The sequence below is a fragment of the Ochotona princeps genome, chromosome 5 (assembly GCF_030435755.1).
Source record: "Ochotona princeps isolate mOchPri1 chromosome 5, mOchPri1.hap1, whole genome shotgun sequence".
Lineage (NCBI taxonomy): Eukaryota > Metazoa > Chordata > Mammalia > Lagomorpha > Ochotonidae > Ochotona > Ochotona princeps.
Window position 1 is genome coordinate 34945149 of NC_080836.1, and position 16960 is coordinate 34962108.

A 16960-nucleotide genomic window follows, 5' to 3' on the forward strand; every position below is an offset into this window, starting at 1 on the left:
GGAAAGCAGCCTCTGATTGGCTCGGCTGCCCTGCTTCAGTCAGCTGAAGAGCGTTCCCTGGGAGAGCGTTGGGTGATTCGGAGCATCCTACCCCGCAAAGAGCCGCTTCCTGTTTCGCCTGTATTGTTAGTTCTACAATAAACACTTATCAGCATCCAGAGGCTGCTGGGAATGTGTGTCAAGGCAGACTGTTGAGTGCTCGCCACACAATTGCTCATTTCCAAATCAAATGTACAGCAGCAGGGGTGGGGTGGAGGAGCAAAGGAGCGAATTTCTTTTCGGGGAATATCGTACAAAGACAGAAAACAGACACGAATCTCTAGACAACATCTGGGATTGGGAGACACAATTTAAGTCAAAAGAGCAATGAGTCAATTAAAGAAAACATGATTTTTTAAATCTTAGGTGACGGGCAAATTATGGAATAAACGGTATGATTTCTGGTGAGAAAGTCTCTAGTAAAAGTTTTCAGTAGTCTCCCTGGAGTGTCTCTGTCTTCCTGGCAGCCACATATCTCTGTGTCCCAACTGGTGAAGTTTCCAAAAGGAGTCCCAATGCTTAACTTTCAGAGGCAAAAACACGTACATGTCACTTCAGTTTCATATATTTAACCTTCCCTAAGTGGTCACCAATGTCTTCACATCAGTCTTTCTTCCACTTTCTCATGCATAAACATGAATATCCCTAAAGCAACATTAATATTTTCCCCTAGAATCAACCAGATAAAGTCATACTCCCTCTTCCTGCTCCCTCTGCTAGCACAATTCTGATTGACATAGGTCCCATCCTAGGGGTAGCCTGCTGTGGAGTTTCCCTGGATACTCATAGCTTTCTGGTCAATCAGCAAAGACCTGAAGCTTTGCCATAGAGCACCTCCACAGCTCACTCTAAAAAGCCAGCCGAAAAGTGTTTCGCCTCATCATTAAGACACTGGTTTGGGGGGCTGGCCTTGTGGCATAGCTGGTAAAGCTGCCACTTGTAATGCCAGCTTGTCATGCAGTTGTCAGTTATAGTCCCAGCTGCTCCACTTCCAACCCAGCTCCCTGCTAATGTGCCTGGGAAGGCAGTGGAGTATGGTCCAAATGCTTGGGTCCCTGCACCCATGTGGGAGATGTAGGTTAAGCTCTTGGCTCCAGACTTTGGTCAGATCCATCCCAGGCTATTGTGGCCACTTCAGGAGTAAATTTCAGAATGCGTGGGCTGTATCTCCAGCTCCAGTTCCTGACTCAAGCTTCCTGATATCACAGATAACAGTGATCAGTTAAGTGGCTTTATCCCTACTGCCCATTTGGAGACCAGGAATGAGTATCCAGTTCCATGCTTTGCCCCTACATCACCTTCTCACTGGCCATTATCGGTATTTGAGTATGAAAGAGCATGGGAGCTCTCTCTATCTCTCTGCCCTTATTCTAAGACATAAAGAATTCAAAAGAAGCCAGCTAACTTCGTAGGGGCAAGGGGGTGGTGAGAGGCAGACAGCATACTCTAGAGAAGAGACATGTCTCTCCAGGGTCAGAAATGACCCTGAAACTCAGAGGTTCTAGGGCCAGGGTCAGCTTCACCACTGCTTGGTCAGATGACTCTGGCCAAACGGAGCCAGGAATCCCTGGGAGAAGGAACTCTGGAAGCCCACAGCACAACATACACAGTCAGCAATGGCAACACTGCTGTGTCAGCTGGAAGGTGTGGGCTGCAGCTCTGAGAAGCTCAAGAAAGAGGTAACCAGCAGGCCCTGGCCCTTCCAGACAGGCTCTCTGAAAGGAGGATCTCTGACAGGGCTAGGCCTGGGTCTTAGAGCAACACCACAGTTACGATCGCTGTGCTGCTTTTCCAAGTCCACGCCAACCCACTCGTGTCCTTCAGTCACCGTCGCACACTTCCAGAGTGGCATCAACACTTAGTCACTCGGAAACATGAAAGGTGGCACAGGAAGTCAGCCAGCCCTCAGCATCCTAACATGCTGGGGTTCCCACAGGATGTCATCTTGGAGGCTGTGCCCGCACAGAAACAACGGCAGAAGAGGATGAGAGCCATCACAAAGATCCCACAGAAAGCGGTGCTGGCTCTACCTGCTGACAACCGAGTCTGTGGAAGCAAGCCACTGGCCCTGGTGGAAACTTAGCTCCATCGCAAACCACCCCACATGTAGCAGAAAGAGGCCTGGCTCGTAAGATTTGTAAGCACAAACCCAAGTACCAGATTCTGTTCATTAATTCTGCAACTGCAGCCATCCAATAGCTTAGCCAGGATCTACAGATCCTGTTTCCTTAAATCCCCCAAATCATTTTTATAGTTTACCACCTCCTTTGGGAGCACAGGTATTTCTTGATTATCTATAAATGGGGATCATAAGTTCAGGAGAGAAAAGAGTTAGAGTCTAGCCTGGCTGTATCAGAGTGTCTGGATTCAGTTCCCAGCTCTGGCTCTTGACTCTAGTTTCTGCTCTTATAGTCTTTGGCCAACAATTTTGTTACATCAAATAGTTGAGTTCCCATCGCCTACAAGAAGGACCTGAATTCCGCACTCCTGGCTCCGGCTACCACCCAGGACCAGCTGCTGTGTGTGTTTCATGAGTGAGCCAGCAGATAGTAACGTATTCATTCTCCTTTTGCCTCTCAAATAAAAAAATACAAATGAATTAGTTAAGGAGAAAGACCTTAGTGTAAATATTACCTGTCTGGCATTATGTTTACAAATCTCACATGATTCTTAGTGTGGGGGTTGCTCTTGTGATTTGACAAATGCTTCCTGAGCTCAGTGCAGTGGAGCAACTGCATGGCTCTCCAAACACTAGAAAGGCTCTCTGTGTGTTGCCAGGGAACATCATTTTCAGCTAGTCTCTGTTGGGCCCAGACTTTGGGAGATGCAGTTCCTTTTCCTTACCTAGTGCTGGGCTTACGGGTAACGAACAAACTCCCTGGAAATGACATCTCTGTTTTCCATTTGTTCAGAAAGGGGAAAGAGGAGAAATGCCCAAAGTGAGACTTTGATAACCATGATTTCAAGACAACTGCTGCAGCTTTCAAAGCAAAAAGAAACTTCACCATCTGGTTTTCCACCCAGATGTCTCTGCAGTCTCAACTTTTATAAGACATTGTACTCCCATGTACCACAGCAGGACTCTCATGTCAAAGAAGGAAGTGAAGGGGCAGCCTTTGCATGGCGCTCACGTTGGCTTTTTAGAACTGTTCCTCAATCCAGGCTTGGGAGCGTTTTGCTCTGTACTTTAGTTAAATCTCACCAGGCACTGTGTGCCAGACTTTATCTTTTTGTGTGCTGCAAGTCCTAACAATCTCCTTTGCCTCTTGAGATCTGCCTGGCATGGCAAGTGTTAATATTGTTCCTGCCTCATCCCCCAACTCCTTCCCTCTCCCCATTGCTTCCTGGGCAGACATTCCAGGGCATGAAAACATGACAGGGCAACAACAACAACAACAAAACAACAAACAAACAAACAAAGACAACAGATTCTGCTTTTACTGGTCCTTAGCTGTTCTCCTCTGAGTTTGAATTTGGCCCTCACCACCCAGGCAGCCACTGCCTTGAGTCTCTCAGGGCCTGATCTGTAATGTGGAGATGACAGTAGTTCTGAAATTAATGAGTTAACAGACAAAAACACACAGGAGACAGAAAAGAAGAATTAGCCTTTTTTCTTGTTGTTGTTGTTGTTATTACTATTCTTTAAGAGAATCAGGGCTGCCTCCCTAGAGCCCCCATGCACATTGCACTCTGTGCAGACTGCTCCCTGGCAGTGTGTAACATGCACTCCGGAGAGCAGGGGGAGCAAGAGCAGGGACCCCCAAGCCAGATCCTACACATGCCTGCCTTGCTGCCTCCCAGCAAGCTGCTTGGTCTTGCTGTGCCTCCGTTCCCTCACTTATACAACAAGAATTGGACCTAGAGGCCTGTGTAGATTAAAAGCCTGGGCATAAGACAATGCTCCACAGAGTCCCTGGCACACACACTCCGAGTCCTACAAGCATCAGGCTGCAGCATTGGTTCTCATTACACTGCTTGGCCTGGCTTCTGCCCTAAGTACCCGGCTGCCCTGGCCTGGGGTGTTGGGGGTTGGTGGAGACTCGGTCTCAGTCACGAGAGCTGAGCCCACCATGCTGCCTCCTTCTGCCCTATTTCACTAAGTGCCAGCTCCTCCTGCTGCCTACCTGCCCTACCTGGCCAGGCCGACTGCTTTTTCTTGTTAAAGCTGGCCAGTTCAACACAGCCCTCAGCTCAGCCTGTGGGTACCCTCCTGCAGGCAGCCATACAGAACTTGCACCCCATCATTGCCAACCCCATGATCCAGCACCCCACGATCACCCCACCAGTCCATCACAAACCACTACTCAGAAAACTATTCTTTTGAAAATCCTATAACAAACATTACTGCTGGTTTGTCTGAGGAGGCAGGAGGAGAGTGGGAAAAGTAGAGAGATGCAGATAGGGAGAAGGAGGGCAGAGCCAGAAGGCCCAGAGAGCTCAGGCAAAGAATGAACTCAGCACCTGGCTCTCCTCCTCCCTGGCATTCTCCATGACTTGGGAGGAAAAAAAAGGAACACTTCTGAATTTATGAGCGAGTGCAGGTAAGGGAGGAAAATTCCCGTGGCCTATTCAACTTGACGGAAAATGACAGATTCCCTCCCTGTGATGGACGGATTACTCAGAAACCTCTCACTTTCTAAAATTCCCGGTAAAAGAAATAATTAAAAGCGAATCTCCTGGCAACAAAATCTTCCAGCAAGTCAGAACTATTTTCTAAGTTTTTTTCCCTTCTCTTGCCCAAAATGATCCTGGACTAGTCCAGCTGTTGTCCTCCTCACTGCCTACGGACTGTTGAGTGGTTGCTGACATTATTGTTGATGTAAAGTTAGCATCGGCAAGTTTCAATGGCAGACTGCTCTGCATGGTGATACAGACTGGGGACTCAAGATAAAGTCAGCAAGACAAGACGGCAGTCCCCCGGACAAACACTGCTAGATGGCAGGGCCACAACCCTGGAGATCCTGAAGCCAGCCACAGGGCTGAGCAGCAGGCTGCCACCAAAGCGCTCACACCCTGAGAAGCTCCTAGGAAAGCTGGGGAGTAATTTGATTCCTTTATCTGCAAAGCTTCAGCAGGAGTGGGAGGCCAGGGAGTGGGGAGGCAGTGAAGAGCCTTGCTCAGGGAGCAGGGCAGGAATGAATCAGCTGTCAAGTTACTACACAGCCAGCCTCCCTCCAAAGGTGGGACTCTTCCAGCTACTTCAGTCTAGATTTCTTCTAAACAAGAGACAGCTTCCTTTTTTTTCTCTCACATAAAGCTCGTCAAAATCTACCTTTTAAATTTTGTTATTGTTTTTACGTATAAATTAATGTTCTTCCCTCCTAGGAAGTATTTTTCTTTCTCATTTGATAACCCAGTTAACAAGACGTCTCCATTAGTTCCATCAGAATCTAATACTGCCTGTAAACAGGAATCTGAAGATGGTGGCAGCTCCAATTACACAAAATCTCCCAATGGCTTCCCATCAATTTCAGGAGAAAAGCCCAAATCCTTAACCTGATAGCTGTTATCTGCTTGCTTGGACACCCATCCCTGTTCCCATTACTGAGCTTTGTCAATTCTGAGCCTTCTGCCTAGAAACCCCTAACCTTCCCCTAGCCCCACCTCCTGAATATCCAATATGGAACGGATGACTCCACTTGGGTTCTATGAGAAAAGAGACCAGGTAGGCAGGTTTTTACTTATGCTGATAGCCTCACTGCCCAACATAATGCTAATAGATAATTTAATACATAATAATCAGAAATTACCTCCTGATAGCCCTGAATTCCTTGGCCCCTGCTACCCCAGAGCTGCCCAAACCGAAAAAGGTTGTTGGTGAGACTAACCAAAAGCTCTCAAAGTGAAATGGAGGCATTTTTTAGAGCAAAGAACAACACCTGGGAATACAAGCATCCCTAGAGGATCCTCACTAAGTTGTCTCCATGCCCCGATACAGGATTCCTTTTCAGATTCAGTTTCTTATGATAAAGAATCTACATGGAGTATAGTTCTTGTTGAAACATCCTTTTTTGAAAAACATAATTTAAAATGATGTCCTATCTGACCAGAAGACCACTTCTTCCCTGTTACGCTTACCTCTGACTTTTTCTATCTGGAAAACTCATTCCTTGCTTAAGATCCAATGGAAACATCATGAAACTCCTCCCCAACTCTGACATGAGACAGCCTTTTCATGCTTCCACAGTACTCTCTTCTTTCACTCTACAGCAGGTGGGCCAACTATATAATAGTGCGATTCCTCCAGCAGTCCCGTCTCTTTCATGCAGATGAACAACTTAAAAAAAAAAAAAGAACAATGTCTTCTTCCGTTTTATACTAATGTGCTTCATTCCCTAGACAACGTTCAGAATCTACTGGCTGCCAGATCTGAAAAGCAAACACAAAAACAAAACTCACATGTTGCTCCCTGATGTCTTGCCTCTAAGACAGCTCAGGAAGCCCAAGCTAATACACGTTGAAGGTCTCAGAGTGAGTCAATAGAGAAGGAAATAAGGCAGAAATCTGTGAATGAATTTAGAAGAATGAACCACAAATTGGAAAGGGTGTCAGGAACTAGGTCTGAGCTGGGCTCAAGTGTGGTGGGGGCAGTTCTTCCTGCTTGGAATTTCTGGGCAGAGCAGATAACGGTGGACGACGAATGAACAGCAATATTAGAGTCATGGGATACTTTCCAAAATGTTTTGAAAACCAAATATTTCCCTATGGGAAAAGGGTCAGGAAAAGGGAAAAAGTCCCTCAAAGTCTGGGACTGTCTTCTACATCCTATTAATGCTCTCTGACCCAATACCTATTACAATAAATGGAAAACAGCACAAGCTCAACAACTACAATGACAAAAGCCAAGTAAGCTAGTATGAGATGGACAAAGAATTGAGGGGACAGATACCCTAAGTTCTAACATATTCTTGGCAGGCTTAAGCACTAAACATGCTAGAACCTCAAAAAAGGAGTAGAACCATCATCTGGTTCTTCCAAGACACTGTGTTTGGAGCAGTGATGTTCCAGATCACTCCCAAGCAGCTTTGGAGGATTTAAAATGCTGCCAGACTTAAGTAAGATGATCTCAGACAATGGATTGGACTCAGCCTCAAACTTGATGGCTTGCAGTTTTCTGCAACTGAGACCTAAGGAAAAAATAATAGTTATGGTTCAATGCCAAGTTTTGACTTGGCTATTATTTTGTGGGGGCAGAAATGACTAAAAGCCCTAGTATCCTTTTCTTCATTTAGCAATAAGTCCCATTTTACCTCCAAATTTAACAAGGTTTCTCCAGCTGGAAGCTAAATTTTCACAACCTCCTTTACAATTGGAGGTAACTATGCTCTTGCCAACAGAATAGAAGTAAAAGTATTCTATCCAGTGTACATATTGCATCCTCAAAGGAAAACACTGTTAACCACCTGGTACTCTTTTCTTACTCTTGTTAGCACGGTGCTGGCTGAGACAACTCCCATTTCACAGATGAGTACCTCACCCTGAAGATGGAAAGATAACAGAATAAAGAAATCTCCGCATTGTCAGGTGAAAGAGAAAGACACTTCCTTTTTATTTAGATAACTTCATTTTGGAATTATTTTTAAGATTCTATTTATTTGAAAGGCAGAATTACAAAGAGAACCATCTGCTGTTTCACTCCCTGATGGCCACAACAGCTGGAGTTGGGCTAAGGTGAAGCCAGAAATCTGGAACTCCATTCAGGTCTCCCATGTGGGTTCTGGGGTCTAAGCATCCTTTGTTGCTTTCCCAGGTGCATTAGCAGGAAGCTAGATTGGAAGCAGAGCAACCAATCCTGAAACTGGTGCTCAGATACCACATGTAGGCATTGTAGGCAGTGACTTAACCCTATGCACCACAATGCTAGCCCCTGGGGATATCTTTATTACAGCTGTTCAGCCTAATACAAGTAGCAAAGGTAGCTAAAATAATTACTTAGAATAGGAACAAATGGGACCAGAGAAATATATCCAGATGGTGTGAACTAGATGCATAAAAGGCATCTCACTAGGTTATAACATCTATTTTAATTCTTCTTTCACAAAATGCTAACAAACCCAAGAAGGCGGTCAGTTACAGGCAATCCCGTCTCTAACCACCATCCCCATTAAAACAGAACATTGTTATGTACATGTTCATTTGCTGAGACCTAAGACTAGGGACAAATGCTGTGAGACACACACACACACACACACACACACACATAAATCGCCAATTTTATACTGCTTTTCAAAGCCCAAATTCAAAAGGAAATCTTCCACTCCAGTGCGTTTTTGAATTTAAGCAGATCACTACCAAGAGGAAAATACTCACCACCTCTTGGCTAAGTCCATAAGGATTTACTTGTGAAGATTTGGATTTTCAATATCATTTCTTTTAGTTCCCAGTCTCTTTGGTCATTTCCTCTGCAGCACTGGATGGAAAATTAGTTAGAGCACTAAGTCCAAGCCATTTCCCCAAGAGGCACGAATGGAAACAAACTGAATTACCTGATCTAAATGCCAATTCTCACAACTGATTCTTGCATCAAATACTCAAGGAAAATAATAACCGTCTTCATAGAAAACAGTACGCACCTGGGGACAATGTGTACGTGTGTTGAAGGAAAATACAGAAGAATGTCCAAAGTGAAATAACTCCTATATTTGTAGGCACGTCTCGGAAATCCAAAAGCAAAAAAAACAAACTATGCTTTTGAGTGATACATACACACACTCATAGCATCTACAAACCTGTTTAGTAATATAGTTTTCTGAACAGAAAATAAATTCTCAGTATTTAAGAAGTACAGATTTCAGAACTAGACATAGCAATGTGTAAATAAATATTTAGCTGCCATGAGTCTCACAGCACTCCATACTCAATGCTGTTTTGAACTTTGTGTGGGAGGGTGAGTTACAAATACTACTTGACCTTCTGGTCTTATGTCCCTCAGGAATCCCTTTTCTTTTAAACTTTTATTTTAAAAGTAGTTTAAACAAATTATTTGAAATAGCTTCTCATAAGCTATTCTTCCACTCTCAGAGGCATTGTCCAACCATCATGTTCTGTGCATATATTGGTCTCCTCTTATTACTCATCAAAACATATGGATCATGTGAATACAGAGCTGCTGCTTTACCACAGTTTGGAAATCCTGCCATGCTATGAAAGGAAATGTGAGGAGACACTAAAAGTCCACACCAGAAAACAAAGCGCAACATACAAACACCTTGTATGGCTCTCCAAGTATTTATCAGCAAGCATGGGGCAGCAGGGAATTTGCCTGGAAAGATGCACATTTGACAAAAGATGAGCTTTTCTCAACCAAGTACCCTTAAAGTTTATTTACCAAAGTCTTCAACTGAAAGGTAACGTCAGCCAGATGGTCTGTTGTCTTCTACTAGTGCAGGTTCATGTGTGGAAAAGGTATCTATTACAATAGTAACAAATGAACCAACAATTTTAGGAAGCATGTTTCTATTCTTAATCATGACAATCAAGTACTGAAAATGTAAGAATAATAAAAGACCCAGAAGGAGGAATGATGGAGATAATTCCCCATGTTGCACAGTTGTTCACTTCGGTTCATAGTCAGCTTGTGTTAATTATATGTGGCCACAAGCATGAACATAAAATTAACGGAAAGGCCTGACAGGTTAGAAAACTTCCTGACATCACACGACTCTGAAACCCTCACAGACAATAATAAGACATTTTGCATTATCTTCATCCACTCTCTCCTCATCTCTTGCCATCTCTAGAACATAACTCACTTTGTGAGGGAGGTTGTGCACTGTCTTAGCACATGCTAGTGGATGCTGCAGCAAAGCCCATCCAGTTGGCACTTATCCTGGCTCTTGCATGTGCTGGTGAATGCAATAACCTGGTCCAGCCCATCACTCTCCCAAACCCAGCTCACATGCAAGCCTATAGTTACTGCAGCCCTACCCAGCCAAGTCCCAGCTCTCAGGATCACCAGTGGGAGCAGTGATGCAGCAGGGAGCCCTCGCAGTCCCCCCACCCGGTTTGTTCCCAGCCTGAGGAAGCATGTGCTGGTGGGTGCTTTGGCACAATCACTGATTGTGCACGTTTCTCAGAAGCCAGGCTAACAATCCAGCCTCCTGTGGCTTCTTTTGCTTGAAAGTGATTTCAGCATTTTTCTGGTCTCCTAAAATCATTCCCCCAAATCTTCCCTTTACAGATTGCCTTCCTGACTTACACTAAAATGAGATTTTCCACAGCCAATCTTTCCCCAAAACTTTTGCCTTTAAAGCATTTCCAATGAGTATATCTATTTTGCTGAGCACAAAAGTGAAATGCATTTTTACCAAGTTGTAGTACAGAAAGCTTGAAAATTTCAGAGCAGTATAAAGACAGAAATAAAGATTTGTAGTCTCACTAGTGTAAATACTTTCGTGTTTTTTACATCTCTGTATGCAATTTGTTTGACATTTAGAATATCTCATATGTAAATCTTTGCATTCTTTAAGTAATAACATTGGCATTTTCCCACATTACTAAAAACTCGCATAGACAAAATGTATTACTATTATATAATATTGCATCATATGGATATAATATGCTGTTTTCACTCTGCTACTCATTAAAATAATTGTGAAATAAAATAGTCTGAAATTCAGATTTTTTTAGGCTTTGAAAAGGATTTGGCTCCTCAAACCCATGAAGGCATTTAGACCATAAGATTTTTATATTAACAATTTAGGGGTGATAGATTGAGCATTGAGGTTTAAGCTATTCATAATGCTCTTCAGGAAGTGATTGGATTATGTTGGGTTGCTGGAGTACAGCCTGTGAGTAAACCACAACTGTTTTACAGAGACACGGGGACATGAAAGATAAGCATGTTCTCCTTGTCTTTCCTTTTTGATCAGCCATGTGATCATCCCACAGCACTGTTAGGCCACACTAGATGCTTAAACCAATGAGGTACTTGATCATGAACTGTGAACCTCCAAAACTGTAAGCTGAAATACAACTTCTTTCTTTCCAGAAGCTTCTCTCAGTTTAAGAAAAAAAAAATCTGACTAACACAATTTCACTGTGATACATTCCCACCTGTTGTTGGGTTGAAGGATAAAAACATTTTTAAGATCACACTGTCAAATATTATAAAGACAAATTCTACCAATTCACATATCTGTTAGCTAGATGTGAAGGGCAAGCCCTTGGCCCTATCACAAGTTAAGGAATGAACAGGAAATTAATTCTTATGCATTTGTTTCACATGAAAAGGGAATACTCTAGACACCAATAACATCTCTTACTTCTTATACTGATTGATTCATTGGCTGACTGAAAGAATGAGTGGGAGCAGGCAGAACAAGAGAAAGAGATCTAACATCTCCTGGTCCACCCCCCAGGGCAGAGCCAGGCCAAGGCTGAAGCCAGGAACTCCATTCTGCTCTCCCATGTGAGTGGCAGGAGCCCAAGTACTTGGGCTACCTTCCACTACTTTTTCACATCCACAGGGTGCTGAATTGAAAGTAGAGAAGCCAATGCTGAAACTGGTACTCTGCTAGGGCAGCATCAGCCCACTGTGCCACAGAGTAGGCCCCAACTTTAATTTCTATACCCAGCACTCAATATGTCAGAAGTATATAACCATAAGATCAGCATCTGCTCTGAAGTTCCAGAATAGCATTTCTTCAAACTCAAGGAGTGCTTCTGCCTATATTCTACAGGTTGGGGTAAGTGTTCATACTATTTACTGATGCACCGCAAAGTTTACCAAAATACAAAACTCCAGCTAATCCTTCAACCTACCCCCAATCTCACGCCCATCTCTAAATCACCAATCACTCCCCTGCTCACTACTGAGAATCATACTGATACAGTCTTATGGCTAAGGATACTGTCCAGGTGACACACTTAGAATAATCTTCAATCTGACATAACCTGGCTTGAGAAGTATCCCAATTCCATTACCCAAGTTAGGTTAGCTAACACTCTAATGGGAGAGGCGGAAAATGACTGGGGTAGGAGGGAGGAGAAAACAGAAAATTCCTTTCACCTCAGTTTGGTACCATCCCATTTGGCTGTAACAGAGTAACATAGGAACAGCCTGGGCCCAATCAAACTCTCCCACCTTTACTCAGACCCGAACTGTCAATAGTCAACCGTCTTGATTCCTGGGAATCAAGAATTAAACCACTACAAATCATCAGCACAGGAAGCTTGGCAACTCATGTTCATTTCCCTCTCAGGTACCAGAAATGGCCATCCCTTACCACCATAAGGAGACCATTCTGGAAGGAAAACTCAGGGGAGAACATCGAGTTAGGGGTTGACAACCAACACTCAACACTGCAAAGTCAGAGCAGAACAAATAGATGGATGCCCCTGACAAGCTATTAGTGGGAAAAAGCCAGTCCAGTTTTCCAGTAAGAAAAAGAACAAATTTTCAAAAATCATGTAAGATATGAGTCCAAATGAATTATTTTTAAAAGATTTCTTTGTTTATCTACTTTTTTTCATTTATTTAAAAGACAAAGTAAAAGAGAAATAGAGGGAAGAAGAGATAGAGAAGACTGAGATTTCCCATCCACTGGTTCATTCCCCAAACGCCTGCAACAGCCAAGTGAATTATTTTTCTCCTGTGACTATAACTGCACTAACATATCAGCATTATCAGGCCAACCACTTTGGACTCTTGCTACAAATTAATTGACAATGATGGATAGGCCATTTGAACTTCAAAAATTAAGCTTTATCTGGCAATTAATAGCCTTTACAGTATACTACTACTTAGCTTGAGGAGCTGCTTTAACCTCTGGGCTTCATTGAGTTCACAGAAATAAAGTGAACTCTCTCATTCTGCTCCTCTCCCTCTGGGACTATCTGCCCAACATTGGGTTGTTTCTACCATGGACATCATCTTCAGAAAAGCCTAGATGGTATTGAGCATAACAAGTTGTAATTATGCAGCTAAAAGATTTTGTTGATGTTTTGAACTAAGCAAAAGAAAAAAAGAAAAAGCATTCACAAGTGCACCAAACTTGGTGTCTGGAATTAGCAGAGCAGGACACATTCCCAACGGTGCCATCACAAGGTCACACATTCACACCTAGGCATTAACTGTGTGACACTGCAAAGCACCATACCTTCACTTTCTCTCCTCATCATTTTATTTTATTTTTCTAAATTTAGTGCCGTTGCAAATGCTGCTAACTCAGATAGCTTAGTGCCTATGAGCAAGGAGAGTGAATCATAGTTCCGATGAGCCCTCCCACTTCCACTGTCGTTCTTTTGTATATTTCCATTTCAGTGGTAGCTATCAGTCACTGTGTCTTCTATTTTGATGTCCACTCTTGAGAAGTTATGCATATGTATATAAATTTGCCTGAAAATCTCTTTATACATATTCACTGGAAACAGAAGCACTCTTGTGAACATAATGCCAGAAGTAATTCATATTCCCCTTTTTTTTAACCACATAAGTTATGACCCAATTGAAATACACCTCTTAAAAAAAGATCTAAAGATAAGGATATGGCAAAACAGTATAGGATGAGTATCATAAACAATATGGAAATCAAAGTGAATTAAAATAATAATGAAAATTACTGCAAATTATTACCTATAAAACTAATACTGCTGTCTTGTATTTTTCCAAAGTCAGAGTAGACAACAGCAGCAAAGAGACAGGGACAAAACAGTTTCCATACGCAAGGACACAATGGTCCTTACTCAGCCTTCCAAGCTTTTCTCCCAATTACTCACACACGCTCACTGTCCAGCCCCACTAGGCTCTCCATGCCCAATATATTGCTTTGACCCAAAATGTCAGTCTCTACTACATTTACTTCACCCACGTCATGGTGGTATCTTAAAAACCTTCTGTATCCTATACTAGAATAAGTATCTCAATGATTAAAAATAATAATATAAATAAATAAGTAATTTACTTATCTCAAAGTGATGCAGAACAGCCCCAGTACCTGGGCCCTCCTCTGGCCTCTCAAAACCGCTTTTCCAGTCAGCTTGGCTTCCTGTTTAAAATCGCCACATGAAGATATCTTTCTCTAAGTTCCAGAGGCTGGGAAGGCCCAGCTTGAGGACCAGCATATTTGGTATCTGGTGAGGCTTGTGTCCTGGTTTGCCGGCAGCCGCCTTCTTAACTCTGTTCTACCAGGCTACACATAAAGGTGGCTGTGGTATACCTACCCCTTTCCTTTCCCTTTCCATTTCCGCTTCCCCTTCCTCTTCCTCCTCTTCTTCTTCATCTTCTCCTCCCCCTTCCTCCTCCTCCCTCTCCTTTTTCTTTTAAGATTTATTTATTTTAGTTGAAAGTCAGAATTGAGAGAGATCTTCCATCCACTGTTTCATTCCCCAAGTGGCTACTATGGCCAGAACTGAGCGAATCCAAAGCCAGAAGCCAGGAGCGTCTTCTGTGTCTCCCAAGTGGGCAAAGGGTCCCCAGGCCTTGAGCCATCCTCCACTGCCTTCCTAGGCCATTAGCTGTGAGGTAGATCAGAAGTGGAGCAGCCAGGACTCAAACAGGTGCCCGTTTGGGATGCCAATTCCTCGGGTGGAGGTTTAACCTACTGTGCCACAGCACTGACCCCTAAAATGTCATTTTAAAATACAATCCTGATTGGGAGTTGATAAATTCTGCAGTTATATGACATTAGCTAGTGGGATATATTTGCAATGGATTACATATAGAATACAAATCACACTAAGTTCCTTTCAACAAAAACTACACAAAGGCCTATTTATCTTTAAGCCTTTCATTGCATCAGAAGATATCTGTCAGAAACTGGTTCAATGTTAAGACTCAAATCACCTCTGCCCTGTTCTCAACAAGCGAGCAGTTACTAACTCTCTTCAACAAAGGGCCCCGACCCTGGACGTGACAACTGAGCACTTCCATGCCTTCTAACTCAGAATTCAACTCCAGATTAGCCTGAGGACTCTGCACCTAGAAGTTCCATTTCACAGATTCAATTGAGCTCTTCCTAATCAATAACACTTCAGACCAAACACCAGCCAGGAAGGAGTGCTGCCTGAGGAGCCAGACTTCCCAGACAGCAGGCTGCACAGTTCTGCGCAACCCTCCTGAGGAGCATCTTGGCCACAGTTCACTGTGTTAGTCAGCTGATTCTCCTTGCACACAAGGCTTACAGCTTGAGAGGTTCAAGTACAAGATTAGGCAGCCTCCATTACTCTGCAGCTGACGAAGGTAGCAATAGCAGAGGGCATGCCAACGCAGGACCATAGGACAAGCCAGAAAACAGAGCCAGCGGCTTCAGCTGATGCTCAAACTGTATAAATGCTCATGAAAACTACCTTCTGAGACAAGCTGCAGTTGACATAAGGAACTCATACTAGGCCTATTTCTTAAACACTAAAACTGAATTACATTTCCACATTCTTTTAAAAAAATGCATATTCAGGGCCTGGTACCACAGCCTAGCAGCAAGAGTCCTGGCGTTGCACACACTGGGATCCCATATGAACACCGGTTCATGTTCCAGCAGCTCCGCTTCCCATCCAGCTCCCTGTTTGTGGCCTGGGAAAACAGTGGAGGACAGTCCAAAGCCTTGGGACCCTGAACCCGTGTGGGAGACCAGGAAGAGGCTCCGGGCTCCTGGCTTCAGATTTGCTCGGCTCCAGCCTTGCACCTGCTTCGAGAGTGAATCATCGGACAGAAGATCTTCCTCTCTGTTGACTTTCCAACAAAAAATATAAAAATAAATCCTAAGAATGCATACTTGAAAGGCAGAACAACAAAGAGAAAGGAAGGAGAGACAAAAGAGGTTGGGGAGAGAGATTTTTACACACTCCCCCCATGGCCACAAAGCCAGGTCTAGGACAGGCAGAAGACAGAAACCAGAAACTTCACCCAGGTTCACTGAGTTTGTGGCAGAGACCCAAGTATTTGGGCCATCTTTCAATACCTTAAGAGGTAAATTAGCAGGAACAGAGATCAGAAGCACAGCAAGGCCTTGAATGAGCATTGTTGCAAGACATACCGTAGCCTGATGTACCATAATGCCAGCCCCTAAATCTCCACTTTTCTAGTCCCAGTAATTTACAGATTTAGGAAGAATATCATAGTCCAACCACAGCACTTGCTAACAAGACCACTGGGAGATCTGGGTTTAACTCTCACTTGGTCTGAAGACAGAGAGCTGATCAAATGATTTTTCAATGTCTCATTCTACACCCTCCCATATGTGGCTCTGAATTTTGAGATGGTCACTGGGTGCAAATCCTGAAAATGGAGCAATAACATGCCAATAACTGCACGTGGGGTGTGACAGAGATGCTCCTCATGCTCTCCAAAATCATAACTGGCTGACCGCAGGGCTACTGAAATTCACTGCCCATAGGAATGGTCCTTTTTTTCACTTTCCCATCTTTATAGTTTCCAAATTGGGAAAAAAAAAATCCAGCAATGTTATCTTTCTTGACAAGGAATGAAAAAGAGATACTAAAGGAGATGCTTCTAGTGATTTCTTCATCATTTTGTGATGGCAATTGTCTTAATTTGTTTTTTTCCCCAAACAGACCCTAAGGTAAAGCATCTCAGAAGGAAGGCCAGAGTGATGGCATAGAATGCAAATTTTCCACCTGTGACACTGGCTTTCCATATGGGCACCAGTCCAGGCTGCTCCACTTTCCATCCAGCTCACTGCTTGTGATTGGAGAAAGCAGAGAATGGCCCAAAGCCTTGGGATCCTGTGCCTACATGGAGACCTGGAAGAAGCTCCTGGCTCACGGCTTCAGACCAATCCAGCTCTAGCTGTTGCAGCCAGAACTAATGGATGGAAAACTTCTCTCTCTGTCTCTCGTTCTCTAGAACTCTGACTGCCAGATAAAAATAAATAATGAATATTAAAAGAAGAAGAATCTCAGAAGGGGATATCAAAAAGCAGGATTAAGGGAGACCAGAAAATGGAATCAGGGAAGAAAGACA

At 43.5% G+C, this 16960-nt stretch overlaps 1 protein-coding gene across 3 annotated transcripts in view; it reads right to left on the reverse strand.

Moving 5' to 3' along the window:
- Nucleotides 1–16960, reverse strand: part of CACNB4 (calcium voltage-gated channel auxiliary subunit beta 4) — a 269552-nt gene that overhangs the window by 145279 nt on the left and 107313 nt on the right. The gene's annotated exons all lie outside the window — the stretch shown is intronic.